General features: G+C 36.7%; 1 protein-coding gene and 1 pseudogene across 1 annotated transcript in view; both read right to left on the bottom strand.

Moving 5' to 3' along the window:
• LOC121324850 (cytoplasmic FMR1-interacting protein 2-like) overlaps nucleotides 1-971 on the bottom strand; it is a 63366-nt gene extending 62395 nt beyond the window's left edge. Inside the window, exon 1 of the mRNA XM_041267062.1 lies at nucleotides 764-971. The gene's annotated coding sequence lies outside the window, so the exon portion shown is untranslated. The remainder of the gene's footprint in view (nucleotides 1-763) is intronic.
• Nucleotides 972-3275: 2304 nt separating this feature from the next.
• LOC121324849 overlaps nucleotides 3276-22908 on the bottom strand; it is a 31906-nt pseudogene continuing 12273 nt past the window's right edge.

Raw genomic sequence — 22908 nt, 5'->3', positions numbered from 1 at the left:
GTGGTGTTTATTAGGCCTATAGCAGGTTGCTGTAGAGATGCAGATTTGCGCTTTCTCATCACAGAGACGCAAAAGCCATTTCCAGATTTGGCCTGGAGAATTTAAAGGGACATAACGGTACCAAACGAACCTTACAATTAGAATTTGCCTTTCTTTTGTACAAACATTTTGGGGGACCGTGGAAAGTTAAATAAATACACTATGCTGTAGTACAGCATTAGCATTCAAAATATGTTTCATTTAAATAACGTCTTTGTTTAAAATGGGTACTGTTTGGCTTAAGATCTTCCTGAAAACACTGCTCATCAGCTGGCTCAACGAATTCAATTCGTTAAATAAATATTGAACACATTCAATAAAAAGATAAACCCTGCGATGTAAAAGCAGCAAGAATTACCCCACCCAGTGAGTTTATAAAAAAAAAAAAAAAAAAAAAAAAAAAAAAAAAAAAAAAAAAAACTGATGCTCATGTAGCAACCAGAATTCTCGTTGAAATTATGGATCTGTTAATTTCATAAATGTTTATTTATTATAATAAACCAATTACAGATTTTCATCTTTTTTATAAGATAATTAAAACGGTAATTCCCAATTATTTCTCACATTTGTGCTATAATGCTAAATAATGTGAAAACCGGTATAGATGGCATCATGCACATGCAATAATTCTACTGGTATAGCGCTGCCCCGGCAGCAGCAGCAGCACAGTTGTGTGTATATCTTCCCCGATCATCTAAAACAATTGATGACTAAATCTGCTTACCTGCTTTTTGCATGCCCGATATGGATGGTGTTGAAATGTAGTGCCTTCCTTATGTTCCCTGGTTGGTATTTTAAATTATTATTATTATTATTTTATTATTATTTATTTTAGACTTGCCCGAGTGATGCTCTAGTCTAGCCACAATGCCTGCTGTACGGTAATCCCTGTAACACAAAGAGCAGAAAATGGCTGCAAGTGCATTTCCTTAAAGTTACAGTGCACTGCTCCTCGGCATTCACATCGCCGATGCTGCTCCAATGCGAGGCACATGCGCAGGCTTCATTTACTATGCACGTGTGAACACATTGTTTGCTTCAATATTGATCAAAATGTCATGTTTACAACCTCGTTTAATTTGCTAAACCTCCTAAAATATATACACATTTTGCACAGTGATAACCACATGGCCTACATATTGTAATACTATGTAAAATATTGCATGTAATGTCACCCATAGACACATTTATGATAATTGTGATTTAGTATTACATTGCATGTGTTAAAACTGTAACATATAAACTAAACTTTGAAATAACGTGCATGTTTCTTTTTAACTATCATAATGACCATGGGCAACAATAGCATGAGATTTTAATACAGAAAATACAATATACAGCAGTGACATTTTAAAAATACAAGTACTGCACACACTTTCAAACAAATATTCCTTACATACAAGCAATTATAAACACGTGGTTAATATTGTGTTTTACAGTAATTTATTAACTTAGAAAATTTAATATGCAAGCACTTTCATTGTTGGTAACATACAGGCCCAGACCAGAGGAGTGGTTATATGCCAGCTTTCCCAGCTACTGGGCAGGCTAGAGGAAGTCCATTATGTGCATGACCTAAACAGCAGACTCTGGGGAGTACATTGCACATGAGTGAATGAATCCATTTTCATACTGGCTTCAGTAAGTAACTTCATGTAATGTTATTTATTTATTTTAAACAGTCCTCTTATCTTTTATGATGCCATTTTATGAAATCATTTTGATTAGTTCTTATTACAAATACTCAAATAGTGTTTTTCTGATTTATTTATTTATTTTTTTGCCAAGGCTGTGTTAAGGTGCTTTCACCCAAGTTCATGGACTGCTCTTCAGTTCTTGACATCTGCATAGATATTTCTAATGTAGGCTAAATCAGCCAAAGTATTTCACAGAAGAGACAGCACCATATAGTTTGCCACAATGGATCACTTTTGCACTAGATGGCAATAGCGCTTACTAATATAAAAGACACTTTGGCTGATCGGACCTGCATTACTGGATCTATGTCAGGAAGCTGAAAAACACTCATTATTACTGGTCCCACATTTCTTGTACAGATAATCTTTTAGTTCTTCACTTGTTAATTCAGGTCATGGTACAGAATATGCTTCAGCAAATATGCAGACTCACTGCTCAATACACCAAGGGACAAAACTGAACCCTTGTGCTACTAAACCACCACTGTTCTGGGCCCATCACATGTAAAAAATTGCAACATTTTTGGAATAAGACTTCATCGAGATCAATTATCAAATGTTGCCAAACCACAATCTGCCTTGTTAAATGTAGCCAAGACATTCTGCATACATAACCGATGCTTGGAATTCAGAAAGCAATAGTGTGCCAGTATATGCACAGGATTGCACAATTCTAGCTTTTAAACAACATCCTTCATTGATTCAATTTAAATTGTCAAACAAAATGTATATGTTGCATAAATACCATATAATAAACTTTAAGAATATAACAAAAAGATATGCAGCTAGTTTCACAGATCCTGATTAGCTCTAATCCTGGATTACTTTATCTAAATTAACAGTTAGTAGTCTCATCAGGGTCTGTGAAACTAGCCGATGGAAGTTCCAAACCTGACAATATACCCTTGTCTTGGCTTTTTGACTCTTGGATTTTCAATAAAACAGAACAAAGGAATTATTTTGCTGTTATAGTAGTCTTGTTATGATAAAGCTCCTCTCTTTTAACTTATAAAGATACACTGCAAACAATGTAATTATGTATTGGAGCACCTGCTGAAAGCCGCTGTTCCTTGTTGCAGTAATTTTGCAGTGAGCATGACTTGCATATGTTTATTGCAAGAAAAAATTCTGGGTTACAAATTATTCAGTTGCCCAAAGCACGACCCAGCAGCTCTAGAGCTGCCTGACAGATTGAATTGCCTGCAGCCTCGAGAGCTTAGGCAGGGGTGTACTGAGTAACATGAATAATGCAAAATGAAATGAAGGACACAGACAAGCTGTTAGAATATTGGCATTATATTGTATCAACAGCAAAAAAAAATAGTTTTTGTTTTTTTGAGGTTTTTTTTTGCATTTTTGCTTTCATAGTGTAATCTTTTGACATTTATTAATTATTAATTTTAGCATTAAGGTAGTGAGACTTGATTAATGTTTTTGTATGTGTGTGTGTGTGTGTGTGTGTATGTGTGTGTGTGTGTATATATATATATATATATATATATATATATATATATATATATATATATATATATATTTATTAATGTGATGTGTATAAAAAAAAAACAAAGTCAGTGACCTTCAATGTGGTGAACTGATTATTAGCTTTCTGTCTGTGTCCATAATGATCTACCAAGGAGTAAAATGATCTTCCAAAAGCTCTGGAGAAATGAAGGTCATTGAGCATTTTCCAATCCCACCAGCCAATGAATTGTCTCTTTACATCCAGGAGCTCCACAGAGGATGTCAGTGCGCTACCAGCCCCTGGAGGATATAGAACAGCCCGGCAGGCATCTGTTTTGAGCTCACTGGGTAGCTGGCCAGTAGGGGCCGCTGTAGCACAGTGAGGTGAAATAGTCCCTGCTGATTATGTCTCCATAACCTGCAGGTACCCAAAGTCAATGCAACGCTGTCTGTGGAATCCCCAGCAAAGACAGACAAATTTGCAATTGATTATTTTTTATCTTTTGCACATGTTCAGAAATGAATGCAGAGAGGGTTGATAAGTGAGCAAAACGGGTGACTTGAAAATCAGGACACGGAGATTGTATCAACGATGCCACACTGCTTCGGATGCCTACTGTAGAAAGGATTTTCATTTTTGCACAGCATTCATCTCAAAGTTCAGTCAGTTCTGCCAGCTTGTGGAAGAGAAATGTAAAGGTTGGTCTATCTTCTGGTCTCTGGAGAAGAAACAGAAAAGTCACAAATTTCTCTCTCTCTCTCTCTCTCTCTCTCAACTGTGCCCATGCTAATTCTAATTAAAATTATCAAGAAAGGCCAAACTATCATTAACAAATAGAGAACAAAAAGAAATCACCACTCAGTGTTGGCCTCCCAAGCTTGGTTGCCAGTGCAATTGAGAGTGTGATTTTATTGTTTGTAAATGGACATGCCCCAACTGTCACGCAAAGCAAAGAACCCTGAGCTGGGCTGTCGTGGAGACGAGGCCTGTAGCATCCAATACTCCCAAACTAAAAATACCCTGCTTGAAGATTTAGAATCTGTCAACATTTTCAAATCTAGTCTCATAGCCATTTGCATTCTCCTGAAACACGCTGGTTTGACAATAAGGGTCAGATTTATCCAGTCAAACTGCAATTTATACCATTTTGTTTATGTATGGAAAATAAAAATGTTGATGTTACAAATGCTTTCATCAAACTTCCAGATTGTTTGTTACTATGGATACATAACTATTTTTATTTGTGCAGGATAAATATCATATGGGAGGTACTAAAGGAATCTATGAAACAGACCAGGAGTTTATGGTGTTAAATATCTTCATCTAGACAATGTGGGGAAGATATAAAAAAGGCCAACAAGATGCTTGAATATATAATGAAAAGCATTGAATTAAAATCAAGGGAAGTAATGTTAAAACTTTACAATGCATTACTAAGACCTCATCTAGAGTACTGTGCTCAGTTCTGGTCACCTTGTTACACAAAGGAAAGAGTGCAAAGAAGAGCAACCAGAATTATTCTGGGTTTGAAAGACATGTCATATGCAGACAGGCTAAAATAATTGAATCTATTCAGTCTTGAACAAAGAAGACTACGCAGCGATCTGATTCAAGCAGACAAAATTCTAAAAGGTATTGACAATATCGACCCAAGGGGCTTTTCAACCTGAAAAAAGAAACAAGGACCAGGGGTCACAAATGGAGATTAGATAAAGGGGCATTCAGAACAGAAAATAGGAGGCACTTTTTTTTTTTTTTTTACACAGAGAATTGTGGGAGTCTTTAACAACTCCCCAGTAATGTTGTTGAAGCTGACAACCTGGGATCCTTCAGTAAGCTGCTTGATGAGATTCTGGGATCAATAAGCTACTAACAACCAAACAAGCAAGATGAGCTGAATGGCCTTCTCTCGTTTATAACATTTCTTATGTTCTTTCTTTACTTTCATAAGAAAATGTGCAAATTGCATTTTGCTGTAAAGACCTTTGTAAGCCTGGCTCCAATTGTCAAAAAAACTGACAAAGACTTCAAACCCAAATGTTTGTCAAAGAGTTGTACTACTGTATTTTTATATCTTACCATTTAGTGTTTTATACTTCTGGATAAATGATTGTATACATTGTCAAACCTGCTTGACTTTTTTGGTTGCATTTAGCAATATTTTAATAGTAGATTGCATTGTTTTTTTCTTACCCTGGAAAAGACCATGTCAGTTTCAATTCTGCTCTGCTGTATGAGGATCACAGAAGAACAGTTTTGCCTGATTTTCAGTCATACATTTGGTGTTGATATACACAGGGCTGGCATAAAGTTCCTTGGCTCAGGGTTATATCCACACATGCAGTGGACCAATGTAGAGTGCAGAATGTTGGTAATTAAACTTCCCACATGACACAAAACCTTCTCTCCTGTGTATGTGGATGAGTGTGGGTGGGTCATGTGAGTAGATTAGACCCAATGAGAAACTATCATCTGTGGTTGCTAAGGAATTACTTTTTTTTTCTACTGGTGCTATGAGGTACCAAATATGCACCCCTGTATTAAGTTCAGCTCTATGAGTTTAAAAGTCCTTAATTAACCATTGTCACAAAGACGACTGTAATGGGTGACATCAGACCAAAAATAGGGACCAACACAGAATAGACAGACGTGGAGTTTGGTGAAGCTGAGCGCTTGCTTGTGTTCAGCATTTAATAAATTTACAAACAGAAAATAAAAAAGGTTGTAACAAAAAACAGCACACGGCACTTGAGGCCAAATTAAACAGACAAACAAAACGAATAGACACTAACGAACAGGGTGGGCGAACGCCGAATACAAAACAGGTACGGTGCTAGTGCTTCCAGCACTCATTATATTTACTTTTATTTCTTTCTTAATTCTCTCCTCTCCACACCCGTTCTCCACTCACGATCACACACAACCCACTCAGTGAAAACATGCTGATTTTATGCAGCTGTACAGACACTTGATTGCTTATCAAATCATTCAATTGGAGTCTCGGTACAACTGCACATGAATTAATAAAGTGCAATTCCCTGTGCTCACATATTATTACATTTTACCTGCACGTGAAGTGCTGTGCAATCCTCCTGCCTAAATACAAATATACATTTTAAATCACTCGTGTAACCCATATTATATCCCATGTACCAACTATAATATACCAACATTAACACACTACACGCAACATACAACAGAAATAAAAATAGTCCAGGGGCGGGGCACTTTGCCACACCATATACAGTAATATGGGATTCAACAGCTGGGATTTGAAATCCTTTTGCACTGACCTCTTTCCAGCTCCAGTCCATCAGCTAGTAAATTAAATTTGATGCTAGTTTGGGTTTCAGCAGCCTGAGCCCTGATGAGATGGCCTCCACCACTGCTCCATTCGTTTGGTTCTCATAAGGCATTTTGCCCTCATTGTATACTTCCCACATGAGAACTCCTGAAAAAAAGCAAGTCACTCTCAACTTTCACTAGAAATGTTCACAGAAATCCAACAACACCTTTCCACCAAGACCTGATTCCCAATAACCTAAGCATAGTTAGAAAGAGACCCTAAAGCGCAATGAAGTAAACAATACAGCTGCAACTCTGCAATGAAAACATCTATTCATGCGGACAGAAGGTGTAGCATCATTTTCCCAAACAGCTCTTTTACAAATGGCTCAATCTTTCCCTGGTGGCTTGAAAACATAACCTGACCCACAAGTGGAGGTGAACAGTAAGCCAAGGGAGGGTCGAACTACATATTTGAAAATGGTATTCTGAAAAAACTGGACCAAGAAAGACTTTCCACAGTAAAGCAAGAGAGATGGATTAAGAATGTGATGATATACTTCACTCCCTACTGCTTTCATCACTATGAAGCATTATTATTTATTCCAATTGCATGTGCTTTATTTTTTCACGTGGCATTTCTTTGTAGTAGTCCTGTTTACTGACAAGACTCTCAGGGTCAGTCAAGGTACTCGAACACGATAGAAAGACCCTCCATTTAGATCAGAAGGCTGAACAGAAGGTACGTTCCAATACACAGGATGCTATTAGAATAATAGTCATCATAATGGTGTATCACCATAGAAGTATAATAGTGTAATACCCAGTTGCTTCATTATTTTAAATGCACTAGAAATCATTCCATACCAAAGGACCAGATGTCAGAATTGCTGCTGAATTTAGAGTAATGGATGACCTCAGGCGCAGACCACTTCACTGGGAACTTCGATCCAAGAGAGCTCGTGTACTGATCATCCAGGACAAACCTTACAAAGGCAGAACACATGAATTTGTTTTTTGTGTATTTACCAGTTTCATGTTTCAAGCAAGACTTCAAAAACCGTTCTTACTTCATTAACATAACCATTTGTTTCTGCTTATTTTTTTTCTGTAGATGGTTTAGTTTTTCAGACTGAATTGGACGACACCCATTTATCCTGCCACATCACTGCAGATTCACTCCCAGTGCAACAAGTATTAGGTTCCCACCTGACATCACATAAAGTCCTGTCAGGGGTGAACCACTTCAGCACCCCCCATAAATGTAAGCCCAGACTATAGGAAAGTTTATTTAGATAATGCATAGAAGCAACGTTTGTTTTAAACAACAAGTGGGCAATATCAGGTTAGAACAACTGCTAATTACAGTATTGAGGTGATTAAACATATTTGGCTATTGATACAATTACAAGAACTGGTTATTACAAAATCAAATATACTGTAACTCCAAGAATTTAACTTTATAACCAAGTTTTATGGTGCATGCAACCCTCAAGGGTGTTTGAGGGGCGCACATGTGGGCCCTAAGTTAGCTCGGTCCTATGTGCATGAAAAAGAGGCTTCAAATAGCTGATGCACAGGGAGTGAATCTACAGTGTGGTTACATGGACTTCAGAGTCCAAAAGAAAATAAAGTCTGTGGGACTTGCAAGAAAGTCATTATGCTCATGATGTAAGAATTTGTTTACTCCTTTAAGAAAACATAACAAATAAAATTTGACCCTTTTTGAAAATAAATAAATAAATATTCAGCATGCAGCATGCAACACAACAATAACAGAAACAATCAATACACATTCTATATGTTTACAATAATAATAAAAGGTAACTTTTAAAATCACTTACCTAGTCATCCCAAAGTCTGACACCTTCACCGTTTGATTCTCTCCTACCAAACAATTTCTTGCAGCCTGCAAGTCAATCAATACATATTCATTAACTAACCAGTGAATAAACTTTAACAGGTGATATTCAATGGCAATGCAGGCATACAGAAGCACAGGCAAACTTGGTAACCCTTATGGTCCTCTGATTAAGGGGCAGCAAGAGTTTAAATTGGTGCTGAGCGATATGTGCCCATTCTTTGATACTGTTAGATTTGCCATCTGTTGGGAACTGGTATACATTACAAATCACGTATGATAAGTCAAATTATCAACATTAAGCATTTGTGAAAATTCTATTACATCTTATCTTATGTACAATTTTTTAATGTTAAAAAAAAAAAAAACCTCTTTAGGTACAGTCTAGTGTTTGTGATTTATAATAAGTTAAGGCTTGTCATACGAGACATCATTCCAGAAACAGCAGAAGATAAAATAAGAGACACCCTACACAAGGCATACTAACTGTACAAAGTCATAGGTATCTAGAATCACCAGATCTCTGTGAATGAAGTTGGTGCTCTCCAGGTAGACCATCCCCTCACACATATCCAAGCACATGCCCAGCAGAGTCTCCCTGGAGAAGCCGCCTCGCTGGCTCCGCAGGAAGTCAGACAGGCAGCCGAACTCCATGAGGCAAATACCAGGCACACGGGGGCTTGCTGGGTGCACACACCATACAGCTGGACCAGCTTGGGGTGAGACAGCTTACTGTTCAGAGAAAGAGAGTTAAACAAAGTCTTTACCATGATATTCAGAAATCAACTGATTCTAGATCCAATTTGTTCACACCAGTAGCCTATTTTGAGAAATGCACAAAAGACAACTAGGATTTATTGTAAGAGTATAAATATAGTAAGGAATAGCTTAGCTAAAGGAAAAAAGCTGATAAGCTATTGATCAGAGTAGTTTCTTGCTAGTTTTATGTTGTATTGTTTTATACACCTTTGGAATCGCTTCAAACGAAAGCCTCTACTCTAATTCATATGACAATATCATAGTGCTGCATTCAGCAACCACTTTCTTAACTGAATATTGGACAGGTAATAATCTACAATTATGAAATAATTAAGAACACTTCTATTCCAAAGCAAGAAGAAAAAAAAAACAAAGACTGCAGAAAAGCCTTCAAATATAACTGAAATTATCAATACATTGCAATATAATTATATATGCACTGACAAACATTATTAAAAAAACAAGAAATCAGCTTTCCAAGCTTCAGCTTCACCAAGTTTTATTATCGCTTCACAATTATGGTGTCAATTATAAATTAGCTTATTTCAGGACCAGATGTTACCAAGCATTCCTGGTATGACATCTGATGCCCACTTGGCACACTAGGGTGTTCATTCGAAAATAACATTCTTCTGTCAAAACATACTGTGCGTTTTTGTATTGCCACCCATTTCACAGTAGCTTTTACTGGGTCCTAGTAATTTACCTGCATCGGTCATCTCATTTCTAGACTTTTTTTGCTGAGACCACGTTGCTGCTGCAGTCCCCCTTCTGGCCCTGGCCCAGAGTTTGGAACTGTTTTAGAATTCATTAGATATAAAAACTGCACAATGATAAGCAGGGAACATGGTACTGAAAAAATACTTCATAACCTCAGAGACAACAGCAATAGTGAAATTGGATAGCAATACTGCCCTCTAATGAACATATCTAGTATCACAGAATCCTGATAATATTGGATATTATAAGCCTGAAGAAAAGCACTCATGTCATAACTTGGGCTTCCTCTTTAAAATCCTCTTCTGACATGGCTCCTTCCTGTATCATCTTGATGGCCACTTTGTGATTAACGTTGCGCCAGTAGCCTAAGTGAACCAATCCAAACTGGCCACTTCCCACCTCCTGGATGAAACTCAATTCAGAGGGCTCGATCTTCCACACGCCTGACAATGAACACACACATACACACACACACACGAGTGCTAAAATAACTATCATAATAAAACATATTCCTCCTTTCTTGGAAATATATATTGTACAGCTTATGAGTACTATTAATAACATATAACTAAGGCTCTTTGAGCTAATATATATTTACTATTTTATATTTAAAATGCATTACTGGTCACCTATTTTCTATTTGTAACTTAATATGATTTCTATGTAAATAGTTTCCTTGACTATTTTGCCCAGTCCTGAAAATAGATTTCAAAATAGATTTGCCATAAAACATACAACACAACACAAGTTGAAGCTGTGTGACTACGACCCATGAACAGGTACAGAAAAAAAAAAAAACTGTGTAAAACATTTTTAAAGTCACCTAATATATGTTAAGAAACCACAGGCTGACTGTGTGGTGTTTAATTCCCATCCTGAAGAACCCACTGTGCTTGAACAAGTATACAGAGCCCTCTGCTTGCAGCTCAGCTGTGTCACCCAGCTCACAAAGACCCACCTAGAGACAGCTGTACAACTGCAGTCAGATCAAACAGCTTAATACTTCTTGGAAAAACTTTGATAAATCAAGAGATTTCCAAAGATAGATCATAACGCTTTACAGCAGCCTAACCAACATGATTCACTGAGCTGCCCAATATGGTTCTTGTGACTTTAAGCCATTAGGCTTTGAAAAGACAGCAAAGGCAAATTGTTAGATTGATACAAGGCAATTATAGTTAAAAATACATCAACACTTTCTTTAAATATGCAATACGTGTCATGAATAAACTACTGAAGCTGTGTCATAGTGTATTTTGATTTCTTAGCTATAGTAAGGTATCCTTGTTTAGGTTAGTATTATTTATTTATATTCAGTATGGCTTTTAGCCAGACAAGTTGGAAACCTGATTTACAGTGCTGGGTTTTCTGTAGACTGTGCAACACTGCTTTACTGACATGGGTTCTAGGGATAACCCTGTTACATACAAGCCTGCCCAAAAATGTGCAAAGTGTTGAAATTGTTCTGACAGTTTACATGAACATGTTACTCCATAAAATTATCCACAGAAAGATTGTTAATATTAAAATAGATGCCTTTATAGTAGATCCGAAAGGGCAACATTTATGACATAATACAATGTTATTTATTCATAATGTTGATTGCAGCAGGTTTTAAAATGTTAGTCTGACTTTTAGCACTTGCAAAATTAATCATTGGACCTCTTTTATTTTGCCAAAGATCTTTTGGTTCTTTGCCTGTATTTAATCTGGGTACCTGTGTATTACATGAAGACCAGGGTTTGAAAATCGACCTGTTCTTACCAGCCAGTATCTTCCCAGTACTGACAGAAACAACTTGGGCCTCATTTACGAAAGGGCACTAAATGTAGCTGTAACGTGCCCCATAAATCTAAATTTACTGCCCCATTTACTAACAGAGAATGCATTTATGTGCACACTATTTGGCTAATTTACATACCATAGAGTGCACACTACATGTATTGTGAGCGATAACTTAATGTGCACGATAATGTCCAAGACTTATCTGTGACCACCGGCCCCAGCAGTCCATCTTTTGGTCAGTGACTTATTGTGAAGGTGGAGGTGGCTTACAATGACCAAAAATGAGCGATCAACAGACACAGCCCTCCGTAGGGGACTGGCAGAAGCGACACAAACTAAAACTGCACGCAGAGGAGTTAGAGATTCCAGTGGAGGAGGTTGTTTTATATTATAATTCTTTCTTTAGTCCAGTGTTTTATTTAACCACTCCATTATTTGTACCAAGGTAATGAACTATAAAATAAAATCTAAGAAATTATAACACCCATTCACTTTTATTCAGATTAATATAACCTCCATGATGCCAGATAGATTTCAGCCCAGAAAAATAGTACGCCTATCAGTGGATAATGCCTGGTTTCCAAACAAACTAATTATCGCTATGTTTACCCCCCTTTCTTAACTGTATCTATTTGATTTGCTGCTGTGTAAATGCATGTTTTAAGTTAATTCAGATTTCATTATATTGTTAAAAGGAATGTGGTGTGTTGCAGCTTTATGGTTACAATCCAGTTTACGAGCTGAACTTGCTTGACAACCCTTTTGATACCACAGGCGTGTTTTAAACTGCTTTACTAGGTTGCCAGGATGCGATGATTAAAATAGAAAATTATATAGAAAGTACATCTTAAGAAGAATACAATAGCTAAGTGTGATGTCATACCGATACCAAGTAGCTCTTTAAAGCGTCAATATTTCACACCCCTGCTTAGTTTTATACTAAAATAGATAACAGGCATGGAAATAAGACTCCCACTGCATAGCAGTTTTACTAGGAGTTTAATAAGAATCACCTGAACTTGTACCTATACATTGTGGGCTAATCAAGCACATATTAAAACCTGGAATGGGTCAAACTGTTGGGTTGTTTCCATCTCTGGATAAGAACATAAAAATAAAAAATAAATGATTTTGACGTGTGAGGCCTTTGGACTTTTTTATGAAAAAAATATGCTTACCATAGCTGAAGCCAGCCATCATTGGGGCCTTCTCCCTCCCCGACGACACCACATGCCTTAGCCTTGTTATGAGTCCTGTGCAAATAAACAGTGTCTGAATCGTGATGTGCATGTATATTCATTATTTATTATCATCTTTAAAACAAAGCTATTCACCTTCAAAAGTAAAATATTAACTTTTACATTTATTCGACTTGGTCCAGATCAGTTATTTGAATAAACTTGCTACTTTTGAAAATGATGGCTGCATATAATACAATGGTATACAATATAGAGTGCTGTTGGATACAAGCTGATATCTACCCAGCATAAAGCAGTCTAGTATAGAAACATATACAATATGTTTTGTAATAGTTAAATAAAAATAATGAAACTGTATAGATGTCTTCTGCCGAACAGTGCATCCCATGTTCTGAGTAATGCTATCCCATTCCCATGGAAAATGTTGGTATTCTCCTCTCCATCATTCTTGCAGACACACTGAAACGGGTTGTGTTAGTGGCTACCTCGCTCGAAAGCTGTACATCACTTTCACACCACTATCTGATACAAAGACAATTCAGATTGCTGTATCACATTGCTAGAAGGGTCTGATATATATATTATAAGTTAATACATCCTGTGTCTCTGTGGCAGCCTCTTGTCGTTTTTAGAGATGCCATCTTGTGCAGTTTGGACAAGAGGACTGCAAACCTGTGCGCATGATTTATGTTATAATAAGAGACATACTACTTACGATGTATTGACTTAAATAACTCAAATTAAGATTGTACTTAGGAACTGCTGAAAAAACAAACAAAAAAAACAAACGTTTTAACTTTACAATTCTGTCATATGTTCTATACATAGGATAACAGATACAAGAAGGACTGGTATTTTGACAAATTCTTAATGGTGGTTGAATCCTCATACGTGATTTAAAATGAAGTTGAGAAACACCTCCATTTCCTCTCTAAAGATGCACGTTCAGTAAGCCAGGTCATTGGTGCTCACCTGCTGCATTGTGCTGGTGGTAATGTATCAGTTCTGAGATGGAGCTGAAGGTATATTTTTTCTGCCAAGCAAAACTTTGTTTCCCCACACGTGTTCACTCTGATCTGGTAATGCTTTACTCTGGGGTTGTTTTCTCCATTTGAACTAAAATACACAAATGGAAAGGAGAAAACGTAGACAGGAGGCACAACAACTAATATGACAAAGGAAGATAGCCCTGGACAATTAAAAAAAGAATCCACATTGTTACATAATGTCTACATGAGATGCTCTTGCCGTTTCTTTGAAAACGTACCCATGTGCTTTAGTGAACACAGACACTGTGTACAGCCCAGCGTGCCGGGAATCCCTCACCATGAAAGCACCTTCTTTGTCCTACAGAATAATAGAGCACATTTAAATATATAGTATAGAGTAATATAGATCAGGGTCAATTGCTGTTTCTTCAAAGAATGTACTGTAAATAATTACCAGGAACATCTGCTTTAATATAATGAAAACTGCACAAAGGACAAGAAAAGAATGCACTAAACAGATACCAAAGATGTCTATGAAATTAATGAGCAGGGCACTGCAGATTTAAGATACATCTAGGAATAAGTAGCCTCCTATATATATATATATATATATATATATATATATATATATATATATATATATATATATATATATATTTTCCCTTATAAATTAATTCCCTAATTGGATTGGGTTAGTAAGAAATCACCACAATCTGTACAAAGTATAAGACTGTTACTCGAGTCTCAGGAGCTGCTCTTCAGTTCTCGTTACCATAGACACATTGACCATAGAGCAGCCAAAGTCTTTATGTTAAGAGCAAGCTCCAGCACCATCTAGTGCTCAGTTATGTTATTGCCAGCACCAACAACAACAACAAAAACATTAGATTCAAAATAGCTGGTCACTTCTTGTTGCGTATGAGGTCTTCTATACACTTTGGCAGATCTGCTATGGCAGGCAACCAGAACTAAACAGCAGTTACAGTACAGTAATTGCTGTATCAAGCATCATTCAAAGAATATAGAAAGTTGAATTAAAATGTACTCTATACTTTATTCATGTGGATTTTCGGCACTTATTTTAAAGCTTACCATAGGACCTGGATACATTTAAAATGATCTTACTATTGAGACACTCACTTGCAATACATTTTAAAAACACAAGACAGGAACCATAGCTGTGACTTTCGTGCTTGAAATCTAGAAGCTTAGCATCTTGCAGCTTCACATTTTGCAAGTGTGGTTTCACGTATGCAGCATGCTGCCTGTCCTGGTTGTGTGTGTGTGTGTGTGTGTGTGTGTGTGCGCGCGCACCTACCTGTAGGGAGTATTTTTTTTAATTATCTTTCAAAAACATGCCATAATAAGGTCTACACAATTGAGGAAGGGGAGTGGGCAGAATGTTACTTTACGTTTAAAAAACAAACAAAACAAATCGAAAATGTTTTACCTCAGTTTCAATACCTCCTTAAGTAACAGTAGTTCAGCTTTTACTCTGGTAATGTTCTTGTTGTACCACCTGAATGAGAAAATGATAAAAAAAAACGAAAAAAAAACAATACAACATACACTATATCCGTAACTTACAACACTAACAGTTGGTTTCATAGACCCCAATTAGTATTCACCTCAGACTACCTTACCTAAAGTAACACTAATCAGGGTCTGTGTAAACTGCACTGTCTTCATCAGTTGGAAACCACATTTTGACAGGGTCGTGGTGGATCCACATATGGAAAATATGACACAAGTCCTACTGGAACCAAACATGTGTTTTACCTTGCTCACAACCATTGCACAGTAAACACACATGATATCACTGAAGAGACAACAGTCCATTTTTCAAATTTATGCAAAGGATTTTAATTAACCAGAGGACTCATAGAAGCAGTGTTACCCCAATCTGTTTACTACCACAGTATGATTTGGTTGGTCATTTTAACCCCAATAAATTGGTTTCTGCAATGGTGCAGAGTGTTTAGTGTCGTCGAAAACAAAAGTCCCACCTAGATGTGGTGTTACGTAAACAGTTTGGGGCACCATTACAGTAGATGTCTTGCATATTAAATTTATTTTTTATGCTACATAAAAGAATTAAAAAGATAATTATTTTGCTTGGGTTGGAATGGTTGGGGGTAGGCAGTGTTTTCTTGGAAGGTAGCAGTTTTCAACCGATGTTTGTCGACAGATTTTTTGTTTTTGTTGTAAATGAATGAGCCACACGAAGATTTATCAGTTCCCCCGCTTCTCAATAACGTAGCTGCTTGGGATATACCCCGTGTCTCTGTTGAAAAAATAAGTTGTTTAGATAGTTCAAAATAAACTGCTATACAAAAAAAAAAAAATCTTATTAAAACAAATCATGATCTGCTGAAATTTCTGAAAGTTTAGAAAGCTTCAGAACAGAAAAACTAGATGTACGATTAATGGTAAGATAATTTCTTTCTCCAACAGGGTCCACTGAAGAGTTACTGCATCGACGAACACTATATATGGGACACCCAGAGACAACTTTTTATTCAACAAATCAATCAATTTTTATTGACGATATTTGTTTCTAGTTTAGAGTAGAAAATAAATTTGTTTGGTGCTAGACGACTTTAAAGACTTTAAACTTTCGAAGATCTTGTCTTTTTTTATTGTCTACATGCTAATTACATTCTATAAAGAAAGAGGTTGAGAACCCTAAAAAAAAAACAGTGTACTTTCTTACGGATTTGTAAGATTTAAAGGGGTCTAACTTGGTCTTGAGGGAGGGGGGGGGCAAGGGGAGGGGTGGTATTTTTAGCGTTCCAGGTGGATGTGGAAGTTTTCATTCAAATTTTCAACGGAAGCGCAGGAAGGAGGGAGGAAATTATGGTAATGTCAGTAATTTGAATTAAGGGAGGGTGAATACTTTCGGTTCGGATTGGAAGATAAGCATAGCAATTCTGATGGTGTGGTTTGAAATTGAATTCTACCCTGTAAACCATTTCCACACAGTTGTAGAGTATAGACGGTTAACTGTGCAATTTAGATGTTTAGTTTTCTTTGACACCTAATGAGTTTGTTCTGACAATAGTTCTGTCACTACAATATACTCGTATCTGCCAATTGATTAAATCTACAAATCAAAAGAAACTGTGAATTAGCCTAACAAACCAGCATCAAGACATCTATAGCAGTCAAATCCACAAATGTACCTAAAACTCATTTTGAATGAGTTTTAGGTACATTCGTAATTTTAAAACAACTCAAAATGTGGAAAAATACACTGGATGTTTCAGCTGTCATTCAACCTTTTTTTTATCATCTTTTATATACACACTAACAGGGTCAGGAAGGGCATGTGGAGCTGGTCAAGTAAAAGGATCTCCTGCCATTTGCAACACACACAATGAATTTATCTTTTCATTAAGTGCAATGAAGTACTTTATGCAATTTTGAAGGTGCTGATCCAATAAGCCATATCCTCCACATCAGAAATAAACAGGTTTTAAAGTTGCAGTGTCCAACAACCTTCCTCCTTTACAGCTCATTCTGCCATCCAAATATTCACAGCGTTTAAAGCATAGTGCCCCTGAAAAACTGGTTACCGCCAATTTCAGACTCACCTCACTTTGCTGAATATTACAAGAAAACATGCAAAATCACAATACAGTATCTGGAGAACGACTTATTCGGTTGTCATGAAACTAACATTATTTAGAATAAGTTATTGAGGATATCAGATATAGGGGGTGTCCATACAACAGCTCTAGAGAATTGATAGGGAATTTTTAAAAAAATGACAGGAAGGGGAACTTTAACTGCTGCACCGACACAACTTTTTGCTGTTATTTATATTGTGAAATTGAAACTTTATTAAACCAGACTGTTGTTTCACCTAAATCTGGTCAAATCTTATACAGTAGGTTATAAAACAGGATTATTCTCTATACAGTAATCGCATGAAATTTAAAATGACCCGTTTTTATCTTGAGCAGTCCACCAGTTTGGATCGGACTGGTCTGTAATAATGTACTCCTCATGTTTGCACAGCATCAGATCCTGGGCACTCTGGGGGATGAAATCATAAAGAGCAACTACCACCAGCTCTTCTGGATTGGAAAAACAGCCTCTGCAAAACAGAAAACTCAGTGTCAGTCAAGTCTAGTGCTGTCAAGCAAGCACCTCAAGCAAGGTGACATTTCATCAGAAAAGACGTGTAAAATCTTTCAAAATCAAGACAAATATGGCAAGTGACTTAAGACGCAACTTAAACCAAAAAGTGACAATTCAAAGTTATCTTATTTTTCTAACGTAATGTAGTCTTGTTTAGATTCACTTTCAATATAATTCTCTGTTGCAGTAATTGTGCAGTAATCAACTCACCCTGCAACACCCTGACCGCAATGGATTTAACCTCATGTGTTCTTTGCAGTATAATTTACAAGCACTAGGGGAAGAGTGTTGCAGGGGGAGGGTTTAATGGTTCCACTCAGCTGTACCAGATTCACTAGGAGGGTACACATTCTGAGAAGAAACCAGGATGTAATGGCTGCAACAGAAAATGTTATACAAAATGACAGTAAACAAGCAGAAAACATTAGTGAAGATAACTGTGATATTTCAGACATGTCTTTTATTATTGTGTGCATGTTTACTCCAGGATAGACTCCTGAGTTGTAAAAACTGAATTACACTATGTAACACAATTTTTGTTCCTGGGTAGTAAGTGTTATTTCCTAATTGCTTATGCCTCAAAAGTATAGAAAATGGCTATTATTCCCCACAAACTTTGCTTTTGTGACCAGGACAGTGATATTTCAAAATATCGTTTTTCAAGATTTACGATTATACTGTAAATTTACAGTATAATTGTAAATCTCGAAAAACTACTCACTTCTAAATCTTTTGTAGTCATTTTTGTATTACTTTAGTATAAATACATGTTAATTTGGATTCATATGTTGTTTTTTTCTGACTTTATGTGAATGAAAAGACACACATTTGCCCGTTTTCCCATTGGAAATAGTGATATTTTGAAATATCACTGTCCCGGTCACAAAAGCAAAGTTTGTGGGGAATAATAGCCATTTTCTATACTTTTGAGGCATAAGCAATTAGGAAATAACACTTACTACCCAGGAACAAAAAAAAAAAAAAAAGTGTTACACGGTGTTATCATCATTACACATATTGCATCTACTGTACACACACACACACACACACACACACACACACACACACACACACACACACACACACACACAGTGAGCAAAAACATATAGGAGACAGCAACTTCAGCAATAACAACTAACAAACCCTGCCCTCACAAACCCCAACTGCCACCCAACCTTCCTATAGATGGCATTTAGAAACGCTTTATACATTGCTACTAAATGCTCAAGAGGTTATGTAAAATGTCCAAGTTACTTGACATTGATCAATTAAGATACACACTAAAACACCTTTACATCGTAGACTGCACCAAGTAATAGCACTTAAACTGTTCAAGCAGATTTAATGTGCAAAAGCAACTGTTACCAAAATACATGAAGAAAAATAGTATACATAATTAATATATAATTAAGAATAATTAACATATAATTAAGAGACACATGATTACAATAAAAAAGGGGATGTTTAAAAGAATGAACAGTTGGTTGCCATGGATATGCAAGTTGTTATTACAATTGCAGGTTTAATTATTAATCACATAAGAAATCAATTATGATACATACAGATTTGTATATATATATATATATATATATATATATATATATATATATATATATATATATATACATATACAGTACTGTGCAAAAGTTTGTGGAAAAATGTTATAAAGTAAGAAAGCTTTCAAAAATAGACATGTTAATAGTTTAGATTTATCAATTAACTAAATGCAAAATGAGTGAACAGAAGAAAAATCTAAATCAAACCCATATTTGGTGTGACCACCCTTTGCCTTCAAAACAGCATCAATTCTTCTAGGTACACTTGCACAAAGTCAGGGATTTTGTAGGCCTATAGTCAGGTGTATGATTAAACAATTATACCAAACAGGTGCTAATGATCATCAATTCAATACGTAGGTTGAAACACAATCATTAACTGAAACAGAAACAGCTGTGTAGGAGGAATAAAACTGGGTGAGGAACAGCCAAACTCAGCTAACAAGGTGAGGTTGCTGAAGACAGTTTACTACCAAAAGTCATACACCATGGCAAGACTGAGCACAGCAACAAGACACAAGGTAGTTATACTGCATCAGCAAGGTCTCTCCCAGGCAGAAATTTCAAGGCAGACAGGGGTTTCCAGATGTGCTGTCCAAGCTCTTTTGAAGAAGCACAAAGAAACGGGCTACGCTGAGGACCGCAGATGCAGTGGTTGGCCAAGGAAACTTACTGCAGCAGATGAAAGACACATCATGCTTACTTCCCTTCGTAATCGGAAGATGTCTAGCAATGCCATCAGCTCAGAATTGGCAAAAAACAGTGGGACCCTGGTACACCCATCTACTGTCCGGAGAAGTCTGGTCGGAAGTGGCCTTCATGGAAGACTTGCGGCCAAAAAGCCATACCCCTGACGTGGAAACAAGGCCAAGTGACTCAACTATGCACGAAAACACAGGAACTGGTGTGCAGAAAAATGACAGCAGGTGCTCTGAACTGATGAGTCAAAATTTGAAATATTTGGCTGTAGCAGAAGGCAGTTTGTTCGCCGAAGGGCTGGAGAGCGGTACATGAATGAGTGTCTGCAGGCAACAGTGAAGCATGGTGGAGGTTCCTTGCAAGTTTGGGGCTGCATTTCTGCAAATGAAGTTGGGGATTTGGTCAGAATTAATGGTCTTCCTCAATGCTGAGAAGTACAGGCAGATACTTATCCATCATGCAATACCATCAGGGAGGCATCTGATTGGCCCCAAATTTATTCTGCAGCATGACAACGACCCCAAACATACAGAGAAAGTCATTAAGAACTACCTTCAGTGTAAAGAAGAACAAGGAGTCCTGGAAGTGATGGAATGGCCCCCACAGAGCCCTGATCTCAACATCATCGAGTCTGTCTGGGATTACATGAAGAGAGAGAAGCAACTGAGGCTGCCTAAATCCACAGAAGAACTGTGGTTAGTTCTCCAAGATGTTTGGGCCAACCTACCTGCCGAGTTCCTTCAAAAACTGTGTGCAAGTGTACCTAGAAGAATTGATGCTGTTTTGAAGGCAAAGGGTGGTCACACCAAATATGGATTTTATGTAGATTTTTCTTCTGTTCACTCACTTTGCATTTTGTTAATTGATAAATATAAACTATTAACATGTCGATTTTTGAAAGCATTCTTGCTTTACAGCATTTTTTCACACCTGCCTAAAACTTTTGCACAGTACTGCGTGTGTGTGTGTGTGTGTATGTATATATATATATATATATATATATATATATATATATATATATATATATATATATATATATGGATCTCTGTGTGGAGATGTCATCTCCGAATGGAATATATTTGAAATGTCCTTATGGGTGTCCCTGAAACTACAAACTACAGTACCACTGAGTCACTCAAACGACTACCAAGTAGTGTAATGTTATGCAACAAAATACACCCTACAGCACGTCACAGATCATCTCAGTTTGACAGCATTACTCACCGTGGTGTCTTTTGGCGTGGGAGGGAGTGGCTTTTTGGAGGCTGTTGGACAACAAAAATAGTTTTTAATGATTTACAACGGTGGCATTTAAATATCTGTGCCTTTCCAGTTGTATTGTGGACTTCACTGCAATTCTATTATATGTGGTGATGTTAATAAGGGGGTAAACAAAACACCCACATAAATGAAAGATATAATGGTAGAAACATTGCAATGATAAAGAACCAAACAGCAGTGCATTTTTCTAAAAACGGAAAATGGCCCATTTTAAACATAACCCTAAATAAAATCTACTTTTACATTGAAAATGTGTATGTTTAAATGGTAAACCCCTTACACCAAAAGATGTTCAGGTTTAAGCTGGTAAACAGATTTTTTAAATTTAATATAATCTCTTTAGATTTTAAATCATTTAAACGTGATAGAAGTTATCAGGTCTCACTTCATCACACTTGTCAACAGCTTGGTGCACAAAATGGGCTTCTGTATGTGTGCCCAATTCACAAGTAAGAGTTATATGGATATAGTGGAGGCGGCTGTCCTTTCGTCATTTAGATTCTGTGGCTATATGGGGGTTGTGTACGTACATTTGTCTACCTGTAAATGTCACAATTTCATATTTGAAGACGTTATTGTAAATCACTCACTTTAATACACTTACCGTGTGTGACTAACACTGCATTTGCCTACCTAATGGCACCCAGGTCTTAAATATCACTTCCAAGTTTCACTAAACTATTGCCATTTCTGGGTTATTCTGTACATACTGTTGATATGTCATGGTTGTCAATTTTTTTATTAAACTGTCAGGTCTAATTTTGAATTTACAGTCATGGTGGCGATGTATTGACATATTTAAATAATGCTTTATTTCAAAATCAGATTTCTTATTCAGACGGGATGCTGTTCTTTTAACAGTGAAGAATAGTGTAAAGAATAGCAGCCAGTATTTTATTCATAAAAATAGGCTTGGTATAGATAGAGCAGTCATGATGAATTCTATAAGCACTGATAATTATATATGGTAACAAACCATTCCGGTTGGGGTCATATTCAAGGCAGCCTGCAGCCAGTTTGTCTGTTTGAAAGCAGCACCTCCATCTCCCGTCCACCCAGAAATTCGGATGGTACTTCGGAACTAAAGTGTTGTTGTTCTTCATTTCTTTAAAAGACATTCCAAATGATATGATGAGAACACATAAACAACATTGCCACATATTGCTGTGGAAAGAGACTCTTTGTAAATGTTCAATAAAAATATATTTCTGAAACTTGTTTGGTAAATGTAAATCACCTTTATTTGTCACCCTTTTTTAAGGATCAAAATATGCTGTAACTGTAGTTGAACTGATACAGACAAGAATATAGAAATGTTAGGTGAGAAGTATGTCAAATCCTAAAAGAGATCAACACATCAATGGCTGGAAAATATAAGGTGATTTATGGCCAATGACTAGGGCTTGGTTTTATTTATTTATTTTTTTGGGGGG

This window comes from Polyodon spathula, chromosome 12 (assembly GCF_017654505.1).
Source record: "Polyodon spathula isolate WHYD16114869_AA chromosome 12, ASM1765450v1, whole genome shotgun sequence".
Classification (NCBI taxonomy): Eukaryota; Metazoa; Chordata; class Actinopteri; order Acipenseriformes; family Polyodontidae; genus Polyodon; species Polyodon spathula.
This window is presented reverse-complemented; position numbering and strand designations above follow the sequence as displayed.